Raw genomic sequence first — 15,093 nt, 5'->3', positions numbered from 1 at the left:
CTCTCTTCTCCTCTCCTCTTTTCTCTTTTCTCCTCCCATCTCTTCACCTCTAACTTCACTTCTTCTCTCCTCTCTCCTCTCTTCTCATCTTCTCTCCTCCTTTAACTTCTCTTCTCCTCTCTTCTCTCCTTTCTTCTTCTCATCTCCTCTTTTCTCTTCTCTTCTTCTCTCCTATTTTCTCCTCCCTTCTTCTCTCCTCTCTTCTCTTCTTCTCTCCTATTTTCTCCTCCCTTCTTCTCTCCTCTCTTCTCTTCTTTCCTCTTTTCTCCTCCTTTCTTCTCTCTTCTCTTCTCATATTCTTTTCTCTCTTCTCTTCGCTTATCTTCTTCTCTCCTCTTTTCTCTTTTCTTCTTCTCTCCTCTTTTCTCTTCTTCTCTCTTTTCTTCTTCTTTCTTCTTCTCTCCTCACTTCTCATCTTCTCTCCTCTTTTCTCCTCCCTTCTTCCCTCCTCTCTTCTCATATTCTTTTCTCTCTTCTCTTTGCTTCTCTTCTCTTCTCTTTGCTTCTCTTCTCTTCTGTTCTTCTCTCCTCTTTTCTCTTCTTCTCTCTTCTCTTCTTCTTTCTTCTTCTCTGCTCACTTCTCATCTTCTCTCCTCTTTTCTCCTCTCATTTCTTCTTTTCTCCTTTTTTCTATCATCTTCTGTCCTCTCTTCTCTTCTCCTCTGTTCTTTTCTCCTCTCATAATTTTTTCACTTTTGTCATCTTCTATCCACTCTTCGTTTTTTCTCTCCTCACCTTTTATCTCCTCTCCTACGCTCCTCTCTCAGTTATCTCAGTTAAATAAAGACAAATTATGGCTGGAAAAAAACATTCCTGTTGCCCCAGCTTCAGCTTGAGTTTAAATGAATGTAGGATTGTTCTGTGAGGCGGGGAGCATTCCTTTTCTGGAGATATGGAGACATGGAGTTGGGACCTTTTATTCTGAGCCCAAATCTTTGCACACTTTCCTCAAACCATTTATCTGTTGAGCAAACAAATTCTTATCAGTGTGAAATGAGAAGATTGCCTGTATCACACACCACCCGTCAAAACAAATGTTTAATTTGCTATTATTATTATTATTATTATTATTATTACTATCACTACTTACCATAACTTCATCAAACAGGATAATGCAGGAGCAGTTTAGGCTGGAGACAGATTATAAGCGAGTTATAAGAGATGTTTTAATATTAGATTGAAATCTAGAGAGAGCTTTAGACCGCTTGACCGGTGATGGAACAGAGTTCCAGAGTCGAGGAGCGACGAGGAACACAGAAAATGCTCAGTCACCAAAGCCTTGGAGGTTAGATGGAGGTACGATGAGTAGTCCAGCTTTAGAAGACCTAAAAGAGCGAGAGGGTTTGTTGGGAAGACAGGTATCAAAGATCAGACAGGTATAAGGGAGCAAGACTTTTAGAGATTTTTTTCAGGGTTTTAGAGGCAAGTAGGAGAATTCTGAATTGTAAGCAGAACGTACATAGCGTATGTAGAACGTGAGTGAAGTGGTGATGTGAGTGGGTGTGAGTGATCCAAATGGCTGGAAATGAAGGCATGGGTAAGACGTTTCAGAGAGGGATGGTCTGATGTTGACAACATAGCGCTGGTGAGAAAATTGAGAGAGTGGGAGGAGGACTTTTGATTGGGGTTAATTTGGAGCCAGCAGATAAGAGTTCTGTTGGGTTCTGTTGAGCTCTATTTGTTAAAACCGTCAAGTATATTTTTGCCTTCCTTTTTCACTGGTTAAGACTTTGAGAAAGTTTCCATATTTACACTGACAGTACAATTAAAGAATCACTTGCACCTCAATAATAGGAAATGTTCAAAACAGAGCTATGGGTGCTTTCCATCGGTGCAGTCCTCTTACATTACAGGCCTTCCTTTTTACCTTTGGCAGTCTACGCCATGCTGTCTGGGATGCTGTCTAGAGGATTACAATGTGATCTGCTTATCATCCCTCCATTTCCCTCAGCTCCTATGTTTAGCTAGTAAATTGCTCTAGTGAGGGTCTCTTGGTTGCATGGTGTTTCTGGGGTCTGCTTAACTTTTAACATAAATGATTGTGACAGAAAATTAGAAACAGGTCTTTCCTTGCTCTTTACCTTACTGGAATGGGTAATGATGGGTCGTAAACTTTTACCAACACCTTCTTGGTTGCTGAAACTGCTTGGCCAGCATACCGCTCTGACTCCTCAGTCCACATCCAGTATTTAAATATCTGACAATAAGTTACTTTTACTATATTTGGGAAGTATTAAGTAATAAGCACTATATTTAAGAAGCTAAATCTCGCTATGTCTAGTTGTAATTTAGGCTACACTGTTTTTACACTATGTGTTTGGCCACAAGGCGGGTGCAGTTTTTCTCAGGCAATTCATTACTGATTTCTGCAGTGGACGTACGTTCGAGAACTCTAAGTCATGCACAATTCATCTAATTGAATCCTACTGTATTGTTAAAAGGACATCCTGAGCTTTCTACTTATGCCTCAGTTCTGACAGCAGACACCAGGTCGAGGGATTTTACTTTAAAATGAGATTTTTAAATTATTTTAGTAAAATGTCAGAAATGCACCGTCAGTTTAACCCTTTCAAAACACAGCTTTTATTTAATGTCTTCTGCAGTGAAGAGCAGGACTTACTAACTCCCATTTTAAGGGCAAGGAGTCGAGTGGGTCAGAAAGAATTTTTCTCTGAATTGTGGAAGGGGAGTCAGGGTTAGAGGTGGCAGGAGATGAGGCGGAGGAGGGCTGAACATGAGGGCACAAAGGTGAAAAGCCAGATGAGGATCTGTCAGCTTTCTAGGAGCCTGAGCAGGAAGAAAATGATGACAGCTATTGTGCTAAATTAGCAAATAAAATTAGATTTGAATTATTTTTAGATGAAAAGGAAAATAGTAGGCCTCACCCTTTTTGAATGAATCATTTTCCATCTTCTTCAGGTTTATTAGGCGTATTAAAATAAAATATACAAATCAATGTAAATGATACATGATGTAAACGAAAACCTACAAAAATGAATTAAATGAAACATTTGTGATGTAGATTCTGAAATATTTCATAAATGCAGGAAATGAAACTATAGAAACTATAGAAATCATTAGGAAGATGCATGGTCATACTTTCCCGTGTTCTGACGGACCCATCAAAGAGATACACAACATATCTTTATGAATTAGCTGTAAATAAACTTACTGCCTGCATTAAATCTGCCCAGATCATTGGAGAACGGCCACCTATAGCAGCTTCCCCATTTGTCGTTGAATGATGAGCGGATTTTTGCACAGAGCTCACATTATCTTGCCACCTCTCCGTTCTCAGCTTTTCAGCTTTAGCTTGCCCCATCAGTGAACCACCAGCGCATGTGACATAGATTTTCTGAGAAATTCAGCCCTGCTAGCACATAAAAATATATTTATGATTCCTATTACTCATAATTCTTTGTTAAAATATAATTCTTACCATACGTGTGCATTTTTGCAAGCTTTTGTCATTTTATACTTCTCGATTGACAAGTCTCCAACTAACTACTAATGACTTTCAGGGGGTAGCCCTACAGAAATCGACATGAAAATTAATATAATACCATTGTATTACCTCTACATTTTCAGCTCAAACAAGATCGTATGTCCACGACAAGGGAGGTATAAATACAAAAATAAACAAACAATGCTATAATATGCTTCTTTACAACACAATACTTAAATTATCTTAAAAAACTAAATACAAAACCTTTTTCTGGGTCTCAGATGGATACTGCTAAGTGCTTGGCCACAGGGTGCAGTTTTGCCCTTGTAAATATCTATGCATTGCTCTGTGGTTGTGGATCTTGGACCTATTAAATAAGGCCATATTCATTTTACTGCTTCTGTAATTCTCTGTGCATTGGTCTGCGGCTATGCATCTTTAACATATTAAATGCAGCCAAAATCATTTCATTGTTTCGAATCCGACTCCTCTGTTTGATGGATTCAGATACTGACAAAATGGGACCCACCACATAATTCTGTTGTAGTAGAATGCTATTTCAATAGACACCAACATGACAAAACAAGGCCCCTCACTGTTGTGAAGTATTCTACTCACTGTAGCTGGATGGAGGATCCTTGATGCTGCAACTGCACGAAAAATATATAAAATATTTTTTTTTACATGCAGTAAAAAGTATGGCATAAAGTCATATAAAAGCGGCTTTACAATATTCTTTACGCCACGCTTGTATGAATCAGGGGAGCTGCCAGGAATTTTGGGTCCCATAAAAAGGTATTATACTGGACCCCACAACTCTAACTCCAACAAGTCAGCCAGAATACACCCTGGTACTCACAGGCTCGTAGAACCATCCTAACTTGCCCTTGTACCCAAACTAACTCCCATTTTAGTCAATTTCCAGGGGCCGAGTGGGTCAGAAAGGATTTTTCTCAGAAATGTGGAAGGGGAGTCAGGGTTAGAGGTGTCAGGAGATGAGATGAGGTGGAGAAGGGCTGGACATGAGGGCACAAAGGTGAAAAGCCAGATGAGGATCTGTCAGCTTTCTAAGAGCCTGAGCAGGAAGAAAGTGATGACAGCTATCGTGCATTATGGAGAAAAGGCAATGTGTAAACTAGGGCTCTGGACCTTTATGGTCTTGGGGTGTGTTTATACTTGTAGTTCAGTTCTAGCATTTAAAAATCAGTAAAAGAGATGCTGTGTATGATAAAATATCATAGACTAATTTAATTACCAACTTGAAATGTCTGGCTGCCGTATGGATTTGTGGAATTATGAGATGATAGGCTATTCGAGCTTTTTTTAAACATATAGGCATGCTATTTTTATGTTTAAAATAAGCTTGTATAGCCTATATTGTGCCCTCCCCTGGGGCGATTCCAAGCCGCCGCCCACAGTCCCAGACTTCCGCCTCGTTTGGTTCATGTGTTTGGTTCTTTTCATGTGTATCGGTTCATGATTCATGTTCATTTGTGTTTATGTGTTTGATCCAGTGTCTCGTTTCATGTTCATGAGTTTCACCTGGGATTGGGAGGTATTTTAGGAGCCTCGACACCGCCATTCGGTGCCGAAAAGTGTATCGTTTGGGACCTTGAGGTTTCACGAAAGGTTTCCCGTACTGTAGAAGTGTGTTAAACCAGCTTCTGCTCAGTGTTCACATTCAGGAGCAGGTCACCCTGCAAATCATGTTTTCAGCGAGGCTCGCTCGCTCACGGCCAGGATTTATTGGCAACCCACGTCTCAGCTATGCGACCCACGCTCACAGCAGCTCGCTGCGGTTCCAGGTTTGGTCGGCCTAGCCGTTTTTGTTCAGTAGCTGGTCCTCCAGCTCAACCCCCAGTCCCAGGTTCATTTTTGGTTTGCCATGTTCAGGTTTTTGTTGACCACTGTTGTTCATGGTTTGCTGCTTTTTTGCCTCACTTCCTCTCTTTTGTTTGTCTTATTGTGTTAATAAATCTGCTTGCTTTGACTCCATCTCTGCGAGTGTTCGTCCCTCTGTGTCTGGCCTAGCACGCTGTGACAGCCTATTTCTTTTTTTTATTTCAGTTTAAATATTAAAATCATTTTTTCAGCAGGATTAGCCTACTTATTTGTTTCCATTTAAAAATAAATTAAACATAATTATTTCAAAAGCTAAAATGTCAAGATTAGGAAAAAAATGTTTTTTATATATATATTATATATTTTTTATATATAAAAAATATATTAAATATTTTTTACAATACTCTGTAAGATGACATGTATGAATCAGAGGCTCTGCCAGGCATTCTGTTACTCACAGCAGGCCCTTAGAAGCTTATAGCATGGGTGATGCATGCATCTGATCCCTGGTAGATAACCACACACTGTCTCCTAGCTGGTAAGAAGTTGTCTCAATGCTCCTGCGATCCATTTAGGAATTTCGATGACACACAGCCAAGTTCAGTCAGGCGTGAGTCAGCTCTTATACTCACTTACTGTGTCTGAATCAGTCATCCACTGCGGGGGCCTCGGATCTGGTGGCATTCCAAGGAAATAAGGGTGGCTGATAAACTAAGAAGCTTTGAAAGCATGTGATCCTGGTAGTTGAACTTCATAGAGGGTTCAGCCCAAGGAAGAAAACGTGAACACTCCCCTTATTAGTCATGACAATAATGTCTTAAGAGCAGAGTAGCCTGTTGGTGATACCTTAACCGAGGCCTCCAGCTTGTCCAGATCTTAGAAGTGAACTGGTGGCCCCTATTTGGCACTCATGTCTTCTGGGAAAACCAAATTTCAGAACACATGTTCAAAGAGTGCTTCGGTCTTAAATGCCGTGGGAATGGAGGGAAATGGAACTCATTTACAGGCCTTGGAGAATCGGTCAATTACGACCAAGATTGTAGTATAGCCTTGCGAGGGGGTGAGCAGCTCCCTCCAGCCAACAACCCCATTCCTCTAATGCCAACTTCACAGCCAGCAATTTCTGATTCCTGACATCCCCGATTTATCCTGCCATTGAGATTGGACTGCTCGTACCCCCACTTTGACAGGTCCAGACGCTTCAGAGCGGGGGTTGAGGGGTTGAGTTCTCATTTAGCAACAAATCTAAAAAACATGAGTATAGGCTGAGCTAATGAGTGTGAATTAGCGACAGATGAAACAGAGGCTGGGCCAGTGATCAGAACTCAGGGAAAGCTGAGAACTGATAGGAGGGTCTGACTGAATGAGTGACACTCCCCACACACACCAGGAGCCCCCTGCACACCAGGAAAGGCATAACCCTCAGCAGCCTGGTGTGAAGATGGAAAAGCGAAGGAGGCTGAAATAATAAATGGAATGGTGATCAGATATATAACCGTCAGTTTAGCCCCTCGCAGAACATCTGGACTCAAAGAAACAATGCAGGCAGGGCAGGATCTTTACCATTCTGCAGGGGGTGGGAGAAATCAAGCTGTGAGTGGACTCGAATCGAATCTACCTGTTACACAAGGGACTCTTACATCGCACTGAAAGATGTGGAAATATGACCTTCTGTGAATGTTATTTTTTTAATGGACCAGATATACAAAGCAGCCCATTGTACTAAGTGACCTAGGCCCTGCTTTTCATACATACTGTAGGGTTTGTGGCATTCCTGTGGCAGCAAAAATGTTAAAATATAACTTGTTTATTTTAAATATTATTAATATATCATGAAAAATAGTAGTAGAAACACCATGACTGTTCACATTCATGTTGCAAGCCCACCAGTCAGATACATATCCAATCATGGAACTGTTTGCTTTCACACTGTATGTGTATGATGAAAGATTGCAGACTAATTTAAATACCAACATGAAATGTCTGGCTGCCATATGGATTTGTGGAATTATGAGATGATAGGCTATACAAGCTTATTTTAGACATATGCATGCGATTTTTATGTTTAAAATAAGCTTGAATAGCCTATTTCTTTTTTTTTCAGTTTAAATATTAAAATCAGTTCAGGATTAGCCCACTTCTTTATTTCTCTCTAATTTCCGTTTAAAAATAAATACAACAGAATTATTTCTAATAATAATATTATTCAAGATTAGAAAAAAGAATATAAAAAATATATAAAATATTTTTTTACGATACTCTATAAGCTGAAATGTGTGAATCAGGGGCTCTGCTAGGCATTTCACACAGAAGAGTACAATTTGAACCATGGATCAATTGCACAATTTTAAAAAGGCACTTTTCTGCTCGCATTTTTGCAAAATGGTCGGACCAAGGTTCTTCCGTTTAGCGCTTTCCTTAATTGCCTTGGATACAAAAACTCAACAGCGAGGAACAGTGCTCCTGAAGTCATGGCATTTCACCGTGCAGGAACACCTGCAAACAATGAGCCATTCTTCTAGTAGAAGGTTTTTGGTCAAAGCAGTCATGTGACATAATTAATCAATTTCAGGTTCAGAGACCCAGCCTGTCTTGTCTCAACAGCCCAGGCTGGTGGAGGTGGTGTAATGGTGTGGGAATGTTTCCTAGACACACTTTGGGTTATTAATACCAATCAATCATCGCTCTAACTCCACAGCCTATTTCAGTACTGCTGCTGACCCTGTGCATCCCTTCATGACCACAGTTTACTCCCAGCTGACTCAAATCTGTCTTGAAATACCCTAAATAAATTAGATCTGTGTCACATTAAGGCAAAAAAATCCAATTTGAGTCACATTAGACTGGTAATGTGAACGCATAGTAAGTGTAACTCTGAGGTTCAGTTAAAGAAAGCCAAAGGGCAGTTTCTGAATTCCTGTGAACTTTTTGACACTGCAGTAAAAAAATAAAACACTTTCCCTAAGGTCCTCCAGTATCTGTGTACGATCAGGCCGGGGGCTGTGGAAACACCAGGACCACCTCTGCTGTACATTTGTAAAGTATTCGCACACATTCTTCTTTCCTCTGGAACACTCGGGTTCTATCTCTTAAAGAATTCGTCGTCCAGCTTTACAGCTTCATATTTTTCACCAAAGAATTCACCACAGAAATGTGTTCTCACCTAACTGTTGACCTCTGCGATTAGTGTGTGTTAAGTCAGTGTTCTTCCTAAGTACAGAGAGGCATGTGACCGCATGATACAGATACAGGAAATAGAGATTAAATTGAAAACACTTGAGTATTCTTTTTAACTCCCAGTATTTTAAAGTACAATAATACACTCTGTCCTCTTTCCGAATATGATCCTACTGGCTCTACCCGCAGGAGTCTATTTACTGCATGCCTTTAATTATTGTATTTATTTCCTCAGATAGTCTGTTTAATAGATTTACTTACACAACTTGTAGCCAAGTATAACAACAGCACAATCTGGGGTGGATCTTTTCCTGCCCCTTGTCCAGCTAAAAAAAACGGCTCAGACTCACCCCTCGATTGCAGCTAACGTTTTGATCGTGCCATAGAGATGGTGCAAGAAGATAGCATTCTCCCGTTCACAGCTTACATTTCTGAACAGCAAAAGCTCTCCCACATGAAACCGCTCATTTGGCAGAGAGAAATGCAGTCAGCTTTCTTTAGGCCTGAAAAAAAAATCCTTTATAGTCTAGACTAGATTTAATCTGTGTTTGGAGAGCAAGACCTCAATAAATTAGCTAAGTACATAAACAGACGGTCTGGGTGTTTTCTCAAAGGTGTAGGGGGTCATAAAACTCTCCAGATGGGGCAAGAGTGTTGTTACACTTGCAGTTTAACTGTTTCTGTTTTGTTTTTTTTTCCCCAGAATTTATGTGCAGAGCTGACGGGCAGCAGAAGAATGTAAATGCAATGTTTATTGAGGGAGATTAGCACATTCATCACAATCTTTAAAGTCATTTCTCAACAGGTGAATCTAAATCTTTAGGCCTAAAGCAAAGCACTCGCTTGAATTTCTGACAAGCTAGTCTATCCAGATCGGACCAAGCCTGTATCTGGTCTGTTGCTATCATTCACAATAAATCACTTTCACTGACTGACTGGGATTGGGGCTGTCCTGCATCGTCACTCTTGCTTATCCTTATTTGTCTCATAAACCGCATAGCTCGAGCCATTAGTCAGAAAAGGCTTGGAGCTAAGCATCTTTGGACTCGAGCCAGTTCACACTAGCTGGGGGATATCTTCAGAGTGGTCGCTCTGGATAAGAGCATTCACTAAATGATATACAGAGATATTGATGTGACCAAGACAGTTAAAGGCAAAAGAACACAAACGGTCTGGTGACTGACTACTTTGTGAACTTCATACACTGTACGTCGTGGTTTTCCATCACTGTGTTCATCATTAGAACATCTCCAAAGTTCCTCCTCATGGAGTCTAGTATTATTTACAGTTTTCCTCAGATCAACACCTGGTTTGGTGGTAAATCAGAGCTTAATGATGGTAAATCAGGTGAGCTGCTGCTGTTGCTGCTACTGCTGCTGCTGCTGATGGGGTTGAATACATCCTCCGCGCTGTGCTGGCTGGACTGGGCGGTGTCCAGGAGAAACCTAGAGGAACCGAGCTCTGTTCTTCAGACTAGCTCACCGACAAGATCTCACTACTTTCTTCAGAATGAGAAATTCCTGTTCTTTTTTAAAGGATTTACGTTGTTGTCAGATCCCCAATCTCCCACTCCCAATCTGGTTCTGGTTGCAATTATCCCACCTGTTCGTAGCTCCCCCTAGCACTAGCAATGCTCCCAACACTAGGAGGGTAAGGACTTCCGATGTATCTCCTCCGATACATACGAAGACAGCAACTCTCTTTTCGAACTGCCACCAATGCAATACTAGAATAAATCAACTACAAATACATGTATATATATTTTAATGTTTATCATTTCAATTAATTGAACGGTGTGGTCTCTGACCATACATTCATCCAGTTACCATAAGCGTATTTTTCCTTTTCCTCTTTCATTGTTATTTTCCACTGTTGACCAGTTTTACACTGAACACATTAACCATGAAATAACTCTAGTGGGTGCCAGAACCCATTCATTACTGATCCTGAGGAATGGAGAAAAAATGACAAAATCTCACATTATCAGACATCACATTAACTGAACCTCGTTTGTCATCAGGCCAAGGTAGGATGAACTTGTAGCCAAAGTGAAACAGAGAACAGGTTCCTTGCTCTGACTTACAAGGTTATCATGACTCGTATCGACCCAAATCTAATCTATGTGACCCTCCCTGTTCTGAGAAAACTCACAGGGAGGAAACGTCTACTTCAAATAAAAATTCTACTCTTGGCCAGAGAGACAGAATCACTCTCAAAGAGTATCAATCAATCAATCCGCTCATAGGATCAAACAGGCCTGAGGTCTGAAGGTGTCTCAACTACGGACAGTACGTATAGTATAGTAACAGGCCGGCAATCATATGATCTTTAACGCTAAAGTGTATGTACAGTATGTACTTTACTGCTATTGCTGCTCTGCTGTTCATCTATGGTTAGGTTCGAATGCATATATATTTGATATGTATTTATTGTATTACTATTTTGCAATCGCTATTGGCTGCTAAATTTCCTTCGGGATCATTAAAGTATCTATCTACCTAGCTATGATTTGCTTTCTGCATAGTTTTAACCACTGTAATTACTCCCAAGTCTTAACAGGCAGTGTTATTGTCCACTTGTTGTGTCCTCTTAGCACAACATGCTGTCAACAAGCTGAAGCGATTGTTGCTGGTTAGCCTTTTTTAGCCTTGCCCCTGCTCGCTTCCCCGGTTTGGATTTCTTGAGATTTATAGGTAAAAAAATAAGCCGTCTTGTCCCTTCTAGAGAAGAGCTAGTTAAAGCCAGTGGCCTAGTGTTAGCTTTAAGCCCAGTGTGGCTACGCATTTGCTTCCATCGACTACAACCGTAAAAAGCCACGGTCAAGAGGCCTATTTCCATGACTAACAGAGTCTGGAGGCGATGAGCTGCTTTCTATTATCAGCGACATCATATTCACCTGAAGTCACTGCTGTGTTTTACCATTTCACCAGCTTTGACTAGGGCTTTCTCTAGTGGGCAGGGTTTATGGCATTTTTGGGGCGTATATATATATATATATATATATATATATATATATATATATATATATATATATATACGGAGTCCGTCAGCCAGCTTCCACTTAAACATTGATGAGCCGAGACTTCACGAGGCACTCACTTGTGTTCAAATAATCTGCAACATGAATTAAAAAAGTTAACCCCATTATGGTAAGGAACATTAGATGGTCACGTTTACATTAAATACAGACAGTCAGTTCACCTGTGGCTCTTTTCTGGGTTGTGAATTGTGGACAATCAAAAAGATCAGCTGTTTCTGTTGTGATATGCGTCTGTTTTCTTTTTTTTTTTCAGAGGCTCTTCTGTAGCTTTTCTAATTAGTAAACAAAGTCCATATTTTCTGTAGAGGTCACTGTTTTCCACTGAGATGTTTGTGGTTGTTCATTTTGCAGAGCTTTCTTCATGATGGGTGGCTCAGTTCTGAACCAGAAACACTGTGTTTATCTCATTGCTCTGTCTGAAGTATATTCTAAGCAAAACGGTTCTATACATAGTACTGAAAAGGGGTTCTTTGACTCATACTGAGAGTGGAAAAAGGTTTTCCACCATTGTGAAAAAATGTTTAACCAGGCAACGGCTCATTTAATTTAATCATCCAACTGATATATATATATATATATATATATATATATATATATATATATATATATATATATATATATAACCCCATTTCAAACCCCCATTCAAGTGTAGCTGTGAATAGGCTGATGGTAACATATGGAGATCTAGGCTATATATTAGTCTAATTCTGCTGTATGAGAGTCAGTTGTAACCACAGGCATCAGAAATCATAGGCAGAATAAAAAATAATGGGGACAGGCTCTATTTCGTCATCCGGTTTGAAATGTCCACTCAGAGTATCCAGTGTCTGCTCTGTTTTTAATGTTAGTGGGCAGACTACTGCACTATCTGTCCAAATGTCTGTAGGCCATCCAGCCATTCCTGTGAAATAAAGGGTTTCAAGGGTATAAACAGAGAGTTTGATACATTTAATAATTGAGAAGATTACAAAAGGAGTTGCCCATAAATAAAATGTTACACAACACAATTCTTGACAGAGGAAGAAAAGATAAAGACGTCCATCATAAAGATCATTGCTAATTTAACATATGTGCACATAAACCTTTTTTTTTTTACTGCTGCATGTTGGAACATCTCTCATTTGAACTCTCAAGCAAAGATGACTGCAAGAAGCTGAAAGGTGTTCCTACACCTACACTAACTTCACTTCTGGGATGACCTGGTCTGATCCTGATCCAGAGATAGATCGGGATCAGATACAGAGCCCTATCAATTAAACAAGTAAAACAAAAGCTGGCCTCTTTTATAGCCTGCAGTTCTTTAAAAGGTGCAGTTAATGTTTTGTCCTGCACCAAACTACAGACACATACATTACATTTTAAGAGTTCTACTGCTTCCAAACTCAATGGAAGCCCAGTATTTTCTACTACACTGTAAAACCTCTAATCATTAACATTAACACACTAAACTGAACTGAACAATGTACTTATTGTTATATGTAGTTAAGCAAATAAGGATATTTGTGCATGGCTTCATTCATGATGTTGACCTAAGGACTTGAACTTAAAATGTTCACTGTTTTTACACAAGTCCTGAACTGACTGACTCCAACTGTTAAGGTTAAACATTGGAAAACGTTGTTCCAACTTCTGATTGAATAACAGCAGCTTTTTCCATTTGAGGAAACTGTCTTAACCCCTTAATGCAGAAAGGCATATTGCACACTAAGGTGTATAACTCAGTAACTACAGTGGTGGGGCTATTCTTTGGTAATAGAAGTTTGTAATAACACTTTTGGCTCACCAGCGGTCAATAAGTTTTTAAAACAACACAAATAGTGGAAGTCAAGGTAAACTTTTTTATTCCCAGGCAGTTTGGAGTGAAAATTCGTCATCAAATTTTGACACAATATAAAAAACAACAGCCACATGTCTAAACATGCAAAAAGGCAAAAATGGAAATACAAAGATGTTTAAAACACTAAAAACAGTGTCTGGCATATTTAATCATTTATTAATTGATTGATTTATCAACATATACCACCTTGCCCAACACTGTTGGTGGATTCTAGTATTAGTGGTCACTGTGGTATCCATCCATCCAACCTGGAGCCACAGTCTGTAGCAGAGAAAGCCTTGCTCATACAGCCGACAACATGGAGACAGGCAATTAAGTATAAGTTATTGATGACAGGTGAACACCAAAGGGAAAGTAGCCTGGAGTGAATGGCACCACACTGATGGTGAATGAGGGAGGGAAAACACACTCAGTATGCAAATAAAAGGTGCCCAGAGCCAATGGGAAAACATCAGCTAAAGCCTACGGGACATCATTTCATTGAAACAACACAGCTGACTCAGCTTCACTCTTCACTGTCAATGCTGGTGGGCTTTAAACTCCTCCTCCAGCCCACACCTGGCATTATGCATGCACTGTGGCAGTAGGCTAATAAATGTGAATGTATTCAGCTACATTAAAGTAGCTGAATGCATTCATAAGAAGGAGTTTTAGGCATATACTGTATATATATATATATATATATATATATATATATATATATATGCTGTCACTCAATATCTCAGTATATATATACAGTCATGTGAAAAATTAGGACATCCCATGACTAGTTATATTACCTCCATCTCTTCATATTGTCAAAATGAAGATCACATGCCCGTGAGTAAATAGAAAAGGTTTTTTTACTGAGTGTCCTCATTTTATATTTCACATATTTCGCATGAATGGAGACATACAGCACTGTACAGACGTTTTAGACACCTAATCCCATTATTTAAAGTCATGTCTCTCAGAAATAAGAGAGTCTTTACTGTAAAAACTCTGGATCCCATTAGAACAGGTGAATGTCAACAGAAATCCAGTAGAAAGGAACAAGAGCTTCTCATTCTGAAGAAAGTAGTGAGATCTTGTCGGTAAGCTAGTCTGAAGAACAGAGCTCGGTTCCTCCAGGTTTCTCCTGGACTCCCCCCAGTCCAGCCAGCACAGCGTGGAGGATGTGTTCAGCTCCATCAGCAGCAGCAGCAGCAGCAGCTCACTTGATTTACCATCATTAAGCCCTGATTTACCACCAAACCAGGTGTTGATCTGAGGAGAACTCTAAATAACACCTCAGGAGGAGTAGATTGGAGATGTTAAATGTTAGATGTTTTAGAGATGGAAAACCACAACTTTTTATATGAATGTTTTATATTTATTCTCATATCAGTGTTTTACTGAGGAAATAAACAATTACTGCCCAGATGAGCAGCTTTTACATTTTCACAGATGGATTTGCTCCAGGTGCTCTGGTTTTCTTCAACCTCCCAAAGCTCCAGATTTCCGCACACTGACTGTAGAATGGTCTGCGAATGGTCGACTGGCATCTGCCCATGGGTTTGGCAGCATTTGCTGACTGACCACAGCTGCTTCTGACCACGGGCTGACTGGCATGCACCTGCTACTGCCCAATTGGCATCAGACAGCTGATATTGGCTGACTGCAGCTGCTTCTGGCCACTGGCTGAATCCAGCTGATACTGGTCTGCTAGCAGCTGCCACTACTGACAGTAGCTGCCACTGGCCGAAAGCAGCTACCGCTAGCCAAATGCACCTG

The sequence above is a fragment of the Salminus brasiliensis genome, chromosome 19 (assembly GCF_030463535.1).
Source record: "Salminus brasiliensis chromosome 19, fSalBra1.hap2, whole genome shotgun sequence".
Classification (NCBI taxonomy): Eukaryota; Metazoa; Chordata; class Actinopteri; order Characiformes; family Bryconidae; genus Salminus; species Salminus brasiliensis.
Note: the sequence above shows the minus strand (reverse complement) of the source record.